Source organism: Hordeum vulgare, chromosome 4H (assembly GCF_904849725.1).
Source record: "Hordeum vulgare subsp. vulgare chromosome 4H, MorexV3_pseudomolecules_assembly, whole genome shotgun sequence".
Lineage (NCBI taxonomy): Eukaryota > Viridiplantae > Streptophyta > Magnoliopsida > Poales > Poaceae > Hordeum > Hordeum vulgare.
The window spans coordinates 236,476,487-236,491,477 of record NC_058521.1 but is presented as its reverse complement, the minus strand read 5'-3'; the positions used below and the strand labels follow the sequence as shown (position 1 = coordinate 236,491,477).

Sequence of the window (14,991 nt, the reverse complement as noted above, 5' to 3'; positions counted from 1 at the left end):
CTTACTTCAAAATGCTACAACTAAACTATGTGCACTTGCAGGACATCAATGTGTGCTAGCTACATTGGGCTATCAAACCAAGTAGAGTCAAGCCTTATAAGTGCATCTAGTGCCTCCTTTGTGGTTTTGGAGTATTAACGACAAAACTGGTCAAGCGACTAATGTCTTTGTGAGTATACATAGGTGAAACTCCCTCAAGGTTCCACTTAACCATCGTATGTGACAGCTAAAAATGTGAAGGAATCAATGAAGAACTAGTAAGCATGCACGTGGAACGCACATCTCAAAAAAATGGGTTCATATGTATCATAGTAAAATAATTTCTTATTTTTTTTCACACGGTTACAAAATTTTATTATGTCACTCAAATTGTATTTTCAAAATTTTGACATATTTGTGATCCAACACACGTATCATAATCTATAGTAAAACATATTTGAGTTTTTTTATCGAGCCATTTATCGGTGTCTTATATAAAACAATATGAGAACGTGCGTAACATACAATCCAGAAACATGTCTCCGCACAAAATTCACGATCACATAATAATTGTATTATAATTGTTACAGAAATATATTTTAAAAACCAGGACTAAGCATGTCTTTATGGTCCATCTTTTGAAGCAATGAAAGTCCATCTATAGATGTGATCTATGATGCTTGCTTCAATGTACGTGATATTGTTTTCAGATTCATTTTCTTCATACTTTAAAATATGCACTAAAAATTACTTCCTCAGTTCAAAACAATCCTACATATGAATTAGACAACATTTTTATAACAAGTTTGGATGTGCAATGTGTATACAAATAAGCATTGTGTAAATAGGAAAATATAGCTTTCCATCACACAATGAGTGCATGTACTTAAAAACCAAATACCCCGACAAGGCACTGCATGTATGAATTAAACACAGAATGTGCGTTGAATGAATGAATTATTTAATATTATAATGCATTAAAAAGATTCATACCAGTGTGAGTTTGTTGGAACAACAGGAACTATACATTCCCATTTAGAGATATCGTCCTTGAATGCAGGGTTTGCAACTCGGAGTGCGAGGTTTAGGTTTTTTACCATGGTTTTAAGTATATTCTTTCCCAAAGTTGCTATTGGTATAGGATCAAAAATTGAGATAACGTTTTCTATCTTGGTCCAAGACAAACAATAGAAACAGCCCAAAAATATCCCAAGGCAACAAAATCTGCAATGATTCATACGTTTATAAATACATGAAATATTAACTAAAACCAAATAAACCACTGTTATAAACGAAAAATTAAAATCTTACCATATCACATTGTGAGATATGATACTCATTGCTGTTAGGCCAGTTATGAAACAATCGTTTGAACGTAGCACTGTCCATATTTCCATGCTGACTTGGGTCTCGTTCATAGTGGAACATGGACTACAAAAAAGGAAGACAATAGTGCTATGAGAAACAAATATGTAATACGCAATTATATTAACTTACACAAAAGTTTAGATCCATGTAGTGAGATGGAATGTCTGTGAGAAGCTGGACTTCGTGGCGCGCTAGTATCCACACATCCATGTTAAAGCAATCAATATCCATATATTCATCATTGTTTAATATATATTTTTTATTTGTCTCAACTTTAAGCTGAAAGGGTAAGGATCAGAGCTTTTCACCCGGTCTTGTAAAATCAAATTTTTGTCAATTATAATGACATCAGAGTAATTTATTACTCCCTCTGTTCCATAATATTTGTTGTTGGGGAGAACTAGTTTAGTTCTCCCCAACAACAAATATTGTGGTACAGAGGGAGTAGAATACAAAATGAACTAAAAGATCATGGCTTACTCTAGTAAAGCGTCATCATCAACCATACTCATGAACAAGCACAGTTCGTCTATTAAGTCATCGTTTGTTGGGTTGACATACGGTGAAAGGATATATGACTATGAGATGAGCTCAACATCTAATGATGTATTTGATGTTTTGGGATTCTTAGGGGATCCATCCAAAATCATACAATCCGTGGGATCTATATTGTTTTCGTCATCTTCCATGTCTCGATTTCTTAGATTATCATCATTCAATTCCGAGTCCACTAAATGACAGCTAGTTTTGTTCTAAAATCTGCCATATGATCCTATTAAAGTAGAAATAAGAGTTAAATAATGATATAACATAGAATAAGTATTACATAAAATTTACCTGCGTAGGAGTGTCAGACAAATCATTTCTAGTGAAGTACTCCATAAAATTTATCATCCACACACCACAAGATGACCTATATATGATTATAGAAATTAAATATATCAAATATATTTTATCAATTTTGTAAATGTTTTACATAAAAGTGATTTTATAGAAATTAAATTAAATTAAATTAAATTATAGATATTTGATTGCCGCGGTGATAACAAAAACCTCACCCATGCAAGTGATTCGGACATGCCCTACACAAAATAACCAAATTGGTAAAAAAATGTTTTTTAGAAGATAAACGCTACTCTATAACAGCCGCACTTCCCCTAAAAAAAACCAGCCACACTCACTCACAACCACACCCACTCCCCAACTCTGTTATAGACAAAAAGCTCACAATCTCACCCACTCCCCCCTCTCCCCACCCGATCCATATCCACTCAGTCCACTGCGACCCAACGCCGAGACTCTCTGGTGGCCTCCCCTTCCCTTCATATCCATCGCCGGGAGCCAACCATCCCCTTCGCCATCAGCGTCGGCGAGCCCCCTGCCCTATGCTCTACTCCGCCCCGCCCCTTCTTCGTATACGCCAACGTCGGGGCCCTCCCTCCTCCTTGCGATGCAGGTCGGTCGAGCTCGGCATGGTCGCCAGTGACATTGGGCCTTCCCCGAGCTCTTCCCCGTCGGCATGGTCGCTGGCGATGCGGATCGGACGCGGGGGTTCACGAGCTAGCCCTGTGCTCTTCCCCGCCCCGCCCCTTCTTCGCATACGCCGACGCCGGGCGCTCCTTCTTCCTCGCGACGCGGGGCGGTCGAGCTCCGCATGATCACTGCAGAGGCCGGCGACAGCCACAAGGAGGCGGCAGCGGCTCGGCCGAAGCACGCCAAGGCGACACCCAAGCCCAAGCCCGAGTCTTGATCCGTTCTAGTGTTCTCGTTGCGAGGAATCCTCCCCACCGGACGCTGCTCCGACGGCCGCCTCGTCGTCGACCACCTGGGTGAGTTGACTTGACTGACTACCGTGTTCGATTTTGATTCGGTCGCTTCTCTTGCTTGCTTGCTTCCTTTGCCCCTGAGATTCTGACGCGCCGCTTGCCCGATCGGTCACCGCTACTGCAACGTAGGAGTTCGGGCTGCAGCTGCTACCGCCGTCCAAGGCCAACCACTCCGACATCAGGTACGGGGCCAACTTCGCCATCACCGGCGCCACCGCGCTCGACACGCCCTACTTCGAGGCCAGGGGCCTCGGTGCCGTCGTCTGGAACTCCGGCGCCCTCATAACCCAAATCCAGTGGTTCCGTGACCTCAAGCCCTTCTTCTGCAACTCCACCATGGATAAAAAAACAAAACGTCAAAAGGAATCCCACCTTTGCAGCCAGCTAGATATGTGGTGGATTGCGATGAACTGATTGGGGATTTTGCAATGTTTTTGGAGAGGAGTGCAAGGAGTTCTACGCCAACTCGTTGTTTGTCGTCGGCGAGTTTGGTGGCAACGACTTCAACGTGCCCCTTTTTGCAGGGAAGGGCCTCACGGAGGCCTACAAGTTCATGCCCGACGACGTCGAGGTAGCAATTGCTTCTTCTTTGAGTCGTACATTTGCTCGTTGTCACATCAAATGTAATTCCAACAACAATATGGTGCTGGAATTGATCGCCGAGGGGGCAGTGGATCACATTGTGCCAGGGGTGATGCCCACCGGGTGCTTCCCCGTCTACCTGAACATGCTCGACATGCCAGCCCACGAGTATGGCACACGGAGCGGGTGCATCCGTCAGTACGAAACATTCTCATGGGTGCACAACGCACACCTCAAGAAAGCACTCGAGAAGCTCCGGCCCAAGTACCCCAATGTGCGGATCATCTACGACGACTACTACACACCGGTTGTCCAGTTCATGCTCCAGCCTGAGAAGTTTGGTTAGTTCTCAAGACACCTCAACTTTTTAGTGATTTGCAAATTGGTTCCGTTGTATGCATATGTTCATACCCTTTGTTAAAATAGATACTGAAATCGGCTTTCCTTAGCTGAGAATTCTGTTGTTTAGTTCTTATAGATACAGATGTAGTGCTAATTACTGTAGATGGATCTTAATTAGTGTGCATATGTCTATTGTTCTCTGGTGTGATGTGAAGTCAACTGTCATGCAGTTATTCATGATATTCTTTAGTTCAGAAATCAGGATTGGTCAATTTGATTTTAAGTTAGGCAAACTGTACTAATGCTATTCTTCAGTGAAATCTAGTTTCCTGTGTAAGTCCTGATTCCCAAGGATGAGAAATTAGCACTATTGGTTCTAAACAATTTGCAAGTGATTCAGACTTGACAGTGTTTTGCTTTGTTCGGTTTAGTTCTGCCTTTTTGCAGCTAAGAAAATTCTTCAGCTGCATTGCACCCCCCCTCTGTGCTTATATATGAACATAAATCTGCTACTGTTCAGAATACAAACTTGGTTCAGTTCAGACTTTGCAGGTCATCAGAATTAGGATTCTTGTGCTAATATTTGGTGTATCTGAAGAACCGGTTCCTTATCTAATTCTTACATTGCTAATTTACTTACTTCTCTTGCATTTTCGTTTTGTTTGCGTGGATGCCAGGGCTTGGTAACTTTTCTTTGTTAATTTACTTAATTCTCTTGCATTTTTCTTAGACCCAATGCAAGAATGTAGCAATTAGTAGAAGGAGGTGCCTAAAGGGGATGGGAGCAACAAGTTTGGTTCGAAAGAGGTATACCCATCTGTCTGCAGACTGCTCTTAATACATTCTTCCCTTGGCCATGTTGTAATGTTTACATCTTTCCACTTGTCAAATTTTAGTTCCATTTGAAGTGATGCATATTGGAATACATTTTCGAGTCCTTCGAGCTGTTGCATGAATAAATGACAACGCATTAGCATCACAACCGAAGAATAACATAAATCATCTTATCAAAAGATGGTGAAATGGAAGTAATAACTAACCATAGTGATGAGGTCTTTGCGGTTCATTCCTGGGCCTAGCGAGTCGAGCACCTGGATATGTCACACCCCGGTATTTATAACTGCTAGGTACCAATGAAAGTCTTTAATGTTTACTGGAACATGTATCTGAAAATAGAGTTTTTGTTAGTTTAGGTCCCATCTGTACAAACATTCATCCATGGTTGAATTCATAGTAATATGTAAGGAACTGAGACTCACCATATCATGTTCCAAATAAGTTGTAGCTCTGTCTAACACCCATCTTAGTGCTCATCCCGTATAAACTTAAATTCCTTTATCATCTTAGTGCATTCTCTAAGAACACACTTCCACCTGTCCTCATCTTTAGATGCTCTTTAGCACTTATGCAATGTATGTATGCGTCTATGATCTGAAATATGAAGTGCACACCTTGGTAATAGGAAATAATAGAAACTCATGTTCAAATAGCATCGTCTCATCATAAAACTACATATACTTACTTCGTCGCCAAGAAATTCTCTGGGGACTAAAAGACGTTCCAACTGTCTTCTTTGGAGATTTGAGTGGTCAATACTCACTAAATTTCTTTTATCATTTGGTTCAGACATGATATTTTCAATCACGGACCAATCATCGTCGGTGCAGGTGTAATATATCATGATGCATGTAATAGCATTTATTAATAACGAAGAAAACAAATGTAACAAAACCAGGGCATAGAAGTATTAGTCTGTGCCTTTTGGAGCCACCACGTAGTCTTGTGCCTTCTTAGGTTTGTTAAGCAGTCGGATAGACTTCCCTGTCTGCGCGGGCATTGCCAGCTTGTCCCCTATAATTTCTGCCCCTTCCCTGCCGGACGTTTGTTCTAATTCTTCATCCCCACATGCCTCTGTCACTTCAGAGACCTCGCAATTAGTGGATTGCGTGCTTGTCATGTTCTCCACTTCATCGTTGTCAGATATTCCATTTGATTCTGCCAGCTTGTCCCTATAGTTTCTGTCCCTTTGGTGACGAATGTTTATGCTAATTCCTCGTTCTGAGCTGGCTGCATCTCTTCACTTGTACCAGCAAAGTTTAATTCCTGAGAGCAACATTACAAAGAATAATTCGTATGCATGACCTAAAATAATTAGAAATAAAACAATTTGGGACACAGTTGGAAAAGAAAAGATGCGTTTGTCACCTCGGAATCAGTGGATTGCGTGCTCTTTTTTTTCTACACTTCATCTGTGTCGGCTATAATTCATCATCATCTTGATATAATACTTGGTGTCATCATCTTGATATAATTCATCATCTTGAGCTGGCTGCAGTTGTTCACTTGTTTCCTGGAAGGCTAATTCCTCGTTCCGAGCTGGCTACATCTCTTCAGTCGTTCTGTTGGAGTTTAATTCCTGAGAGCAACATTATAAAGAATAATTTGGATGCAGGATATAATATAATTAGAATTAAAACAATTTAGGACTTAGTTGGAAAAGAAAAGATGCGTCTGTCACCTCGGAATCAGTGGGTTGTGTGCTATTTTTTTCTCCACTTCATCTTTGTCGGCTATTCCATTAGATTCTTCCAGCCTGTCCCCTATAGTTTTTGTCCCTTTGGTGTCATCATCTTGAGCTAATTCATTATCTTGAGCTGGCTGCAGTTGTTCACTTGTTTCCTGGAAGGCTAATTCCTCGTTCTGAGCTGGCTGCATCTCTTAACTTGTTTCGTTAGAGTTTAATTCCTGAGAGAAACATTACAAAGAATAATTTGTATGCAGGATATAATATAATTAGAATTAAAACAATTTGGGACTTAGTTGGAAAAGAAAAGATGCGTCTGTCACCTCGGAATCGGTGGGTTGCGTGCTCTCCTTTTTCTCCACTTCATCTTTGTCGGCTATTCCATTAGATTATGTGTCCTTGGCTCCCTTGTCGATGCTTTCCTGAAAACCCTAGCTTATCTTCTTATGTTCGTCCTTGCCTTGTAGATGTGGAATCGTGAATAGGATGTAACTACAGAGAGACATCATTACCACGATGATAGCAGATTGATCCGCAGAGTCCACCGAGGATTGTCCCTGAGACATGTAGGACGATGGTTCACCACAGACAGATGTATACAACAAGCTGGAGGCCGATGCGGTGGAGGGGTGTGAGGATGTGGAGGCAAGATCGGGAGAGAGGATGAATGAGAGGTGGAAGAAAATCCTAGGGTGCAAAAACTGTTGCTTATTAGGCTCCTGATCGAGATCGTTAGTTATAGACAGTTTCCCTCCCGGAAATCATGGGAAGGACTTTCATAGCGTGAGGATGGAAGGTAATCGTGATCTTTATCTCAGGCCCCATGCTTTTATTTTTATTTATCTCAGACCCATCCACGATATGAAAGGAAATTATGTTTTTTATACCCTACTCACCCAAAATTAATGGAGTTATTTTCGTAATACATTTTATACAGAAATACTAGGTTTATCTTTGTAATATATTTTATACAGAAATATTGGATTCGACTCATCGTAATGTTTCTTTCGATATTTTATGTTGTTTATTGGGAACTGCAACATGCACATGATTATCACATGTTCTTCTGTCCTTGTTATCAATTTTTTAGTTATTACACTTATGCAGAGGAGTACACTTTGTTGTCTCACCAGCAGAGACCTATATATGTTGTAAGTTCTTATGATGTTGAATTTTCTTTTATGGATATTTCTGTATAAAATGATAGCTGCTTTGGGCATGTTCCCACGTGCTAATGTTCGCCGACTCTGTGACATACTGTCTTTGAGAACAATTTGATGAACCACCATGTATATAGTGAATATGTTTTTTACAAGATATAATGAATAAGTTGTTAAGTCAGTTTTTATCTCTCATCTCTCTAATAATGTTTGATACAAACAAATGTTCACTTGGATGCAATATGTTCTAAAAACACACTTGGCCATTACTCATTAGGTGTTGTCTCCATAGCTATTTTACTATATGATGAAATAATTATGGATGTTTCTTGCAAATACGTGGTCCTTAGGTGTCATAGTTGTTAAATTATCATTAGGTGTTGTTTCCATTCTTTATTGATCATATGAGGAAATCCACCCGCCTTTTCTTATTACTTAAAGTTTATGATGTTTTGGGCATACAGAGCTTAGAGAAGATATTTTGCAAGTAAGTTTGCATACTCTAGATACATATGATATATATGATATATTCACTGCTTTTAGGATCGCACTGTGACCTTGCGCATTTTTGGCTAGAAAAAAGGCAAACCGACACCATGTATTATTATGGATGTATGAGTCATCTCACTGTAGACGGGGTGTTTCTCTTGCGCATAACTTATTTTATTTTATGCTTTGTCAGTGTAATCTCCAATTTCATTCTAATGTTTCTTTAATTTTGTGTCTACTTCTCTTACCTTTTTATGCAGAGAAAGTTTTCCTTTCTCTATGGAAATATAATTCTTGAGTCTCTGTGGTGCAATGTTAGACATGAAGGGTGCCACACTGCAAAGGCAGCAGGGGGCCAGAATATAAGGGATTTATTGTCTCTTCTTCATGGTCTATCCATACCCTTCATCATGCCTTCGGCTCTGCTTGCATACAAGGAGAAGCAATTCATCAATTCTGCTTGCATACAAGGCATGTCCCTGTGCTAGTCTTTAGTAATGAATGGATGGTGCTTTCTTCGGCTCTGCATGCATATGCATGTTTTTGCACATAAAACTTGGTTGGAGTAAGACTGGCTGATAGTGCATATAATACTTGCTTGCCAATAACTTAAACAATTACAGTAGTGAGCTTGTTCATTTTCTGATGTCAGTGGGGCTGTGCATTTTCAGGGAGTACCGGGAGCATGTGAAAGATCTTTCTTGCCTGTCAAAACAATTCAGCAGAATCGTCGTCGTCGACAACAATCCGTTTCGCTTCATACTGCAGCCCTTGAATGGAATACCTTGTGTTCCTTTTTCAGTTGGACAACACTCAGATGTTTCATTTAATTGTTCTGGTCCTCTAATATGTACATGTTCATTTATTTATTTTTTGCACTGTTTTTCAGCTGATGGAGGTTATCTTCTTGCTGTTGAAGTATCTCTCTGTCCAATTTCATTCTAATGTTTCTTTGATTTTGTGTCTACTAAAATCAAGGTGACTTTCGTACTCCTGTTTCTTATATTCCTGGTCATGTGTTAAATAAAAATTTGCATTGAGAAGATACACGCTAGTAATTCCAACCATCATAAATTTGCAATATTCATTATTTGTCGTAGTGATCCCGCCCAGCTTAAGTTTTGCTGGTATAGGGATCTTCAGTTCTGGAATTGACCAAATAAATGGAAATTTGTATGTTCCCCAAATGATGATACAAGTAATCATAACATAAGGTGAGATGTGAACGCTTTTTCATTTTAGGACAGTTTATATGTGAACGCTTTGTAGACAATGTTTTTGGTGCTACAAAGGTGTGATCCGATCAAAACCTGCAAATGTGTACGTGCACGCACGTATATCCATATAACAATGTGTGTTTATGTTTCGCGGTTTGAGAAAAAAAATCTCCCTTAGGAAAGTAGATCTCACGTGTTCAACATGTTGACGGCTCAAAACCTATAAGATGGCGCCTGGTTTTCCTCACGTTGGCGATAGTGAGCGGATGTTGGAGCTTCTAGAAAACTTGGAACTGCTCGGAACTGATTAAACGCGTATGCCGCTCAACAGTGTTCTGGATTTTCTTCTTCTTCTTATAGAACTCCTTGTTCTGATCAACTGGTAACTGTAGGTTCAACATTCGAGTAACACGTTGCGAGTTTTGATTTCCACTGTAGATCATTGGACATTTTTTTAGAAGAAGGAGGATGACCCTGGCCTCAGCATCGGAGAGATGCATGCATCCACGCAGATCATTGGACATGATCCTTCTTTGCTAACTGTAGGCTTATGAATGCAAAAAATATGTTTTATTTCCACTGCAGATAATTGGAGATGCTCCTATCATTTTCAGTGCCTTTTACTGGGGCTTGTAGGTTCATGCATGAAAGTTGACCTGAACTAAGTGTCCCCTTCGAAGCCCTAGGGCTCTCAGAGTGATGCGGAATAGCAAAGAGGGTCAGAAGGTAGTGTCCAGCCCTCAGCCTTGGCCTCCACTACCAGACGTCACCGTTCCTCGTACTGCAGTGCTCTACCAGGTTGCGTTTAGTAATGCTAATTAGTCCTGGAAGTTGCTTACTGACTTGCCGTAGTGATCCACAATCTGGACAGCTCAGTGAATCTCAATGTTGACACTTCTTAGATAATAACCACAAAACCAGAACTATACTATAAGGGGTACAGTATGTTACTACTAATTAATATAAATGTCACACTTTGAATCAAAAATTCCCAATGCATTTTATTACTACCTATGGCCAGCAATAAACCAAACTTTTGTTAATGTACTCAAAGCCACTTGCGTACGAAAAGAAATGACAACTATACCCATTCTTTGTCGTCTGCGGCTGTGCCGCCAACTATTGCTCGTCCTTGGTAGTGCGGCCGGATTATACCTATGAGATGGCATGGTGAGGCCCTCCATTACTGACCTGCCGAGCAACTAAAAATGTCCACAAAATGCACTGCATGTTGTGTGAAATAAAAACAGATCAGAATAGTTGTTAGGTACAAAAGCAGAGGTGCAAACAAAACACGAAAGATTGCACATACATCACCCCTCTAAAAAATCTTTCTAGACAATGTTTTTGGTGCTTGTCCCAGCTTTATCAATCTCCTTGTTAGGCTTGGCTAAAATCTGCATCGTCTTTCTTGACACACCCCTTGACAATGCAACATATAGTTGGCCGTGTGAGAAAACAGGTTCTGGAAAGTAAATACCGACATTTGGAATGGTTTGACCCTGTGCCTTGTTAATGGTCATCACAAAACTCAGGCAGATGGGGAACTGTTTTCTCTTAAGCTTGAAGGGAAGTGAGGTGGGAAACATAGGGATCCTAGGTATGAACACCCTCTTTCCAGCATGCTCGCCACCAACAATCTATGCATCGATTGCATTATCCTGGAAGGCCCTCATCATAAGCCATGTTCCATTACATAGCCCATTATGAGGATCGAGGTTCCGTAGCATGATGATCGGGCAGTTGATTTTTACCTTCAAGACATGCGGGGGCAACCCATTTGGTGTGTTCGAGTTCAGAAAGTCAATATTGTTCTCAAAATCATCCTCAATAGAGTCAAAGCTATGGTAAACCTTTTCTTCCCCCGGAAACCTGGAGATCATCTTGTCATTCAGGTCATCCACATGCTCGTTTTTTGTTGAGAGAATTGCACGTGTGCTCATGTACTCTCTCGACATAGCATTGGTGTGTAGGGATGGGAAGACATCTTCAATAAGCTTGTTAACTTGTTTTTCATCCTTGGTATAAGTTATCACAATGTCTTCAGGGAGACACACATAGTCATCACCAATTGTTTTTTCCGTTCCATTGCTTATCCGTAGGAGGTATTTAGAGAACCAAGGTTTTGTCTGTGCCCGCATATTGCGCATGAGGCGTATCTTGCAGATCATCTCCCACAGATAGGATCTCAACAATGTAGCATGAGTGATCTGTGCTCTTGTCCCTCGGGTCACAACGAGGAGGACCTGCCTGAAATCCCCACCAAAGACGGCAACCTTTCCACCAAACGGTAAAGCACATTCCATTATATCATGTAGTGATCCATCGAGTGTCTGAACTGCTAGACTCTTTGTCATAGCAACTTCATACCAAATTAGCAAGGAGGCCTGTTTAAGCAACTCTGCCGTACCACTCTGCTTTGTGAAACTACACATACTGTTGTGAGTGAGCTTGATTGGAATTTTGTATCTAGAGTGTGCAGTCCGGCCTCCAGGCATTATCGACGCCGTGATACCTAATGTAGTAGTTGCGATTGCTATTGGACCCATCGAACGGACCTTTGCAAGCAATGCCTTGTATAGGTAGGTCTTCCCAGTGCCTCCTGGACCATCAACAAAGAATATCTGGCTTTTTTGGTTCGTCACATGATCCATTATGTCATTAAAACCAGCCAGTTGCTCAGTGCTCAAACGGCTGAATATGTCTAGATGTTCTTGGTCCACTTCGACTTGTCTCTCCTCTGTTACCTCTTTATACTCAACGTCAGAATCACCATATATGTCAACCAGATCCGGAAGTCCATAGCTTTTAATATCCTTTCCCATGGATTGCAACAGATCCCTGATATCCCTAAAGACCATCTGCTCAAGTGCTACCTCATTCGACTGAGTACGGTGATAATCTTCACACATTGATGCTAGATGTTTGTCGCACAACTGACGGATTTGTGTTTTCTCACATAATACTAGTATAGTCGCAAACAAACGTCTAAGATCACAAGGCATTTGAAATGTTGCTGCCTCCGTTAGGCAATCATCAAGTGTCATGTCGTGCTCAATGAGGCCTAAGTGCTCACACGCCTCTCTGAAGGAACCACATAGCTTGCCATTTACAGTTTTCAAATCATGAAATGAATTGGCACCTCTGAGATGACTTAGGAGCACACGCAAGTAGTACCTCTCTCCTTCAGCAGGGTGTGCATACACCAGCCTTCCAATGTGTGATTTCTTTTTTTTTTCTCGTCTGTCGCTTCTTACCACCGGCTATCCACCTATAATGTTCTGGGAACTCTCTATACAACAATTTACGTGCGTGCGAGTACTTCTGGTTCATCTCAAAGTACTCGGTAAGCATGGATTTGGAAGAAGATGGCCGAGCAACAACATCTTACAGATTTTCATGTGCCTTAAATGCGACTGTATGCATGTTTGGCAAATGAAGCTGGAGCTGCAATACAAATGGACAGACACCAAACATTTTGAAGCCGAAAATCCTGTAAATAGCTTCGGGAGGAGATATATATCGTGCATCCCTATATTGCCGAATTTCATTGATGATTCCCCCATCACTAATAATATCCTGCTCAAATTCAAAAGACGCCTTATCATGCCCTTTGTAGATGTACTTGAACAAGTACTTGACTGCCTTGATGCTCGAGCATGCTTCGACATTAATGTGACAATTGTATGTCATCAGCAGAAAGGGGTTGTAAGGGACCACCCATCTATTGTCCAATTCTTCTCCTATGATCCTAACTCGCACCCCAGCATCCCTCCTTCTATAGATGGGATATGAGTCTTTCCCTTGTAATGTAGCATCACAGAAATCTCGCAAGTAATGAAACCGACATTGTCCATCTATCATGCAGGGGAAACTTTTCTTGAGTGCACCACATGGTCCCTGCAACATGTGTTTGACTACCAGATCATGGAGAACATGATATTTCTTTTTGTCGGGTATCCTTGCAGATATCACCCCATCATAATCATCCGGGGTCCTTATCTTGCTTTTTGATTTCATGATCAGAAGTATACGCTCATGAGGGAGACCTCTTTTCTGAAACTCAGTGACATGTACATAAGCTGCGACTTCTCCAGAATGCTTACCCTTAGTCAGTAAGTCCATCATACTTCATTGTTTAGCTCTGCACTCTTGCGACAAGGTGTGGACGGTCTTGTGGCAGCTGTCCAGGCAACAATTCCCGAGTTATCTCCTCCCAGTAGGGATTGCATGTCATTGTGATAAAATAATCCGGTTTACCCCATCGCTGAACTATTGCCATCGCATCCAGGAACCTGTGCTGCATATCACGATCACCACTAGCACAATTCGCTTTCAAATCCGGTCACCGCGTGACTCGCCAGCGATGACGGTGTCAACATGACCCTATAATAAATTAATATTTGGCGCCAATTAGTATAGATGGTTCAAGCAAAGAGTGTGGCATTTATAATGTAATTTTTAGGTACAAACACAAGCACGTTACCTAGTAGAGGTCAGCGCGTATAACCTTTTGATTCTCTGGCTTTGAGTACCAGTCAAGCTTCATTGTCTCAATCTTGATGTACATGTCAATAGCCCACTGTTGGAAAAGGCGCACCCCAACCATGATGATATTAAGAAGCTGCTTCCGGACTTGCAGCTTGAAGCAATAATACTCCCTCGCGCTAACAAATTTCCTTGATTTTGTGGCATTCATCTCATTGTCACCAAAATCCTCATCCGGGTTATCCTCGTTGTCATCTAAAAATTGTTTAACATCATTAAATTTGGTATAATATATTCATAAGAATATAAAAACAACAATCCGGTCACAAACCTGGAGGTAAATCAGTGGCCTGGTCATGTTGGTGTGCGTTATGACCAACTTGTTCTGTTATAGTGTCATTATCGTCTGAAAGATTGATTACTGAGTAAGGTTGAATTTTATTCAAATGTATAAACTAATAATGAACATTATACCTGAAGGAAAAAACACAGGCTTGGTTCTCTTGACGTGCAGAATAATCCACTGAATCCTGGTTTGTGTCAGCGGCCGACCCAATATACGGCATCAAACGATTCCAACCAATCTCCCCACGTGGGAAGAATAGTGGATATGACAATGGGTCGTAGCACCCATAGTATGCTCTAATATACGGGGGACGGTCTCCTTTAGCATACACGATAACACTTCTATCAAATGTTTTTTGTGGGTCGCTCCCTTCAACCCAGATTGCTACTACCTAAGAGGTAGTTGGCGCATTGTACCTTCTTTGATCAAGGTTGATATTTGTATTTAATGAGATTCTGTATTCGTCTAGATTCGGTACAGTACCAAGGCTTTTTAAAACTTGAGCATAGGGGTTGTGCTCTAGTATTTTCAGAATCTTTTGTATGAGATCTAACCTAAGATTCGGAGACCTCTTAACCCTGTGAAACAAGTTTTCATCTGTATCATAAATATATAGCTGCAAATGACGAGGGCCATTATCAGAAGAGAATAGATCGTCAAGTGCGTGGCA

General features: G+C 41.0%; 1 pseudogene; it reads left to right on the top strand.

Moving 5' to 3' along the window:
• The first annotated feature begins 2,819 nt into the window (after positions 1-2,819).
• On the top strand, positions 2,820-4,101 carry LOC123450420 (annotated as a pseudogene).
• Positions 4,102-14,991: the final 10,890 nt, after the last annotated feature.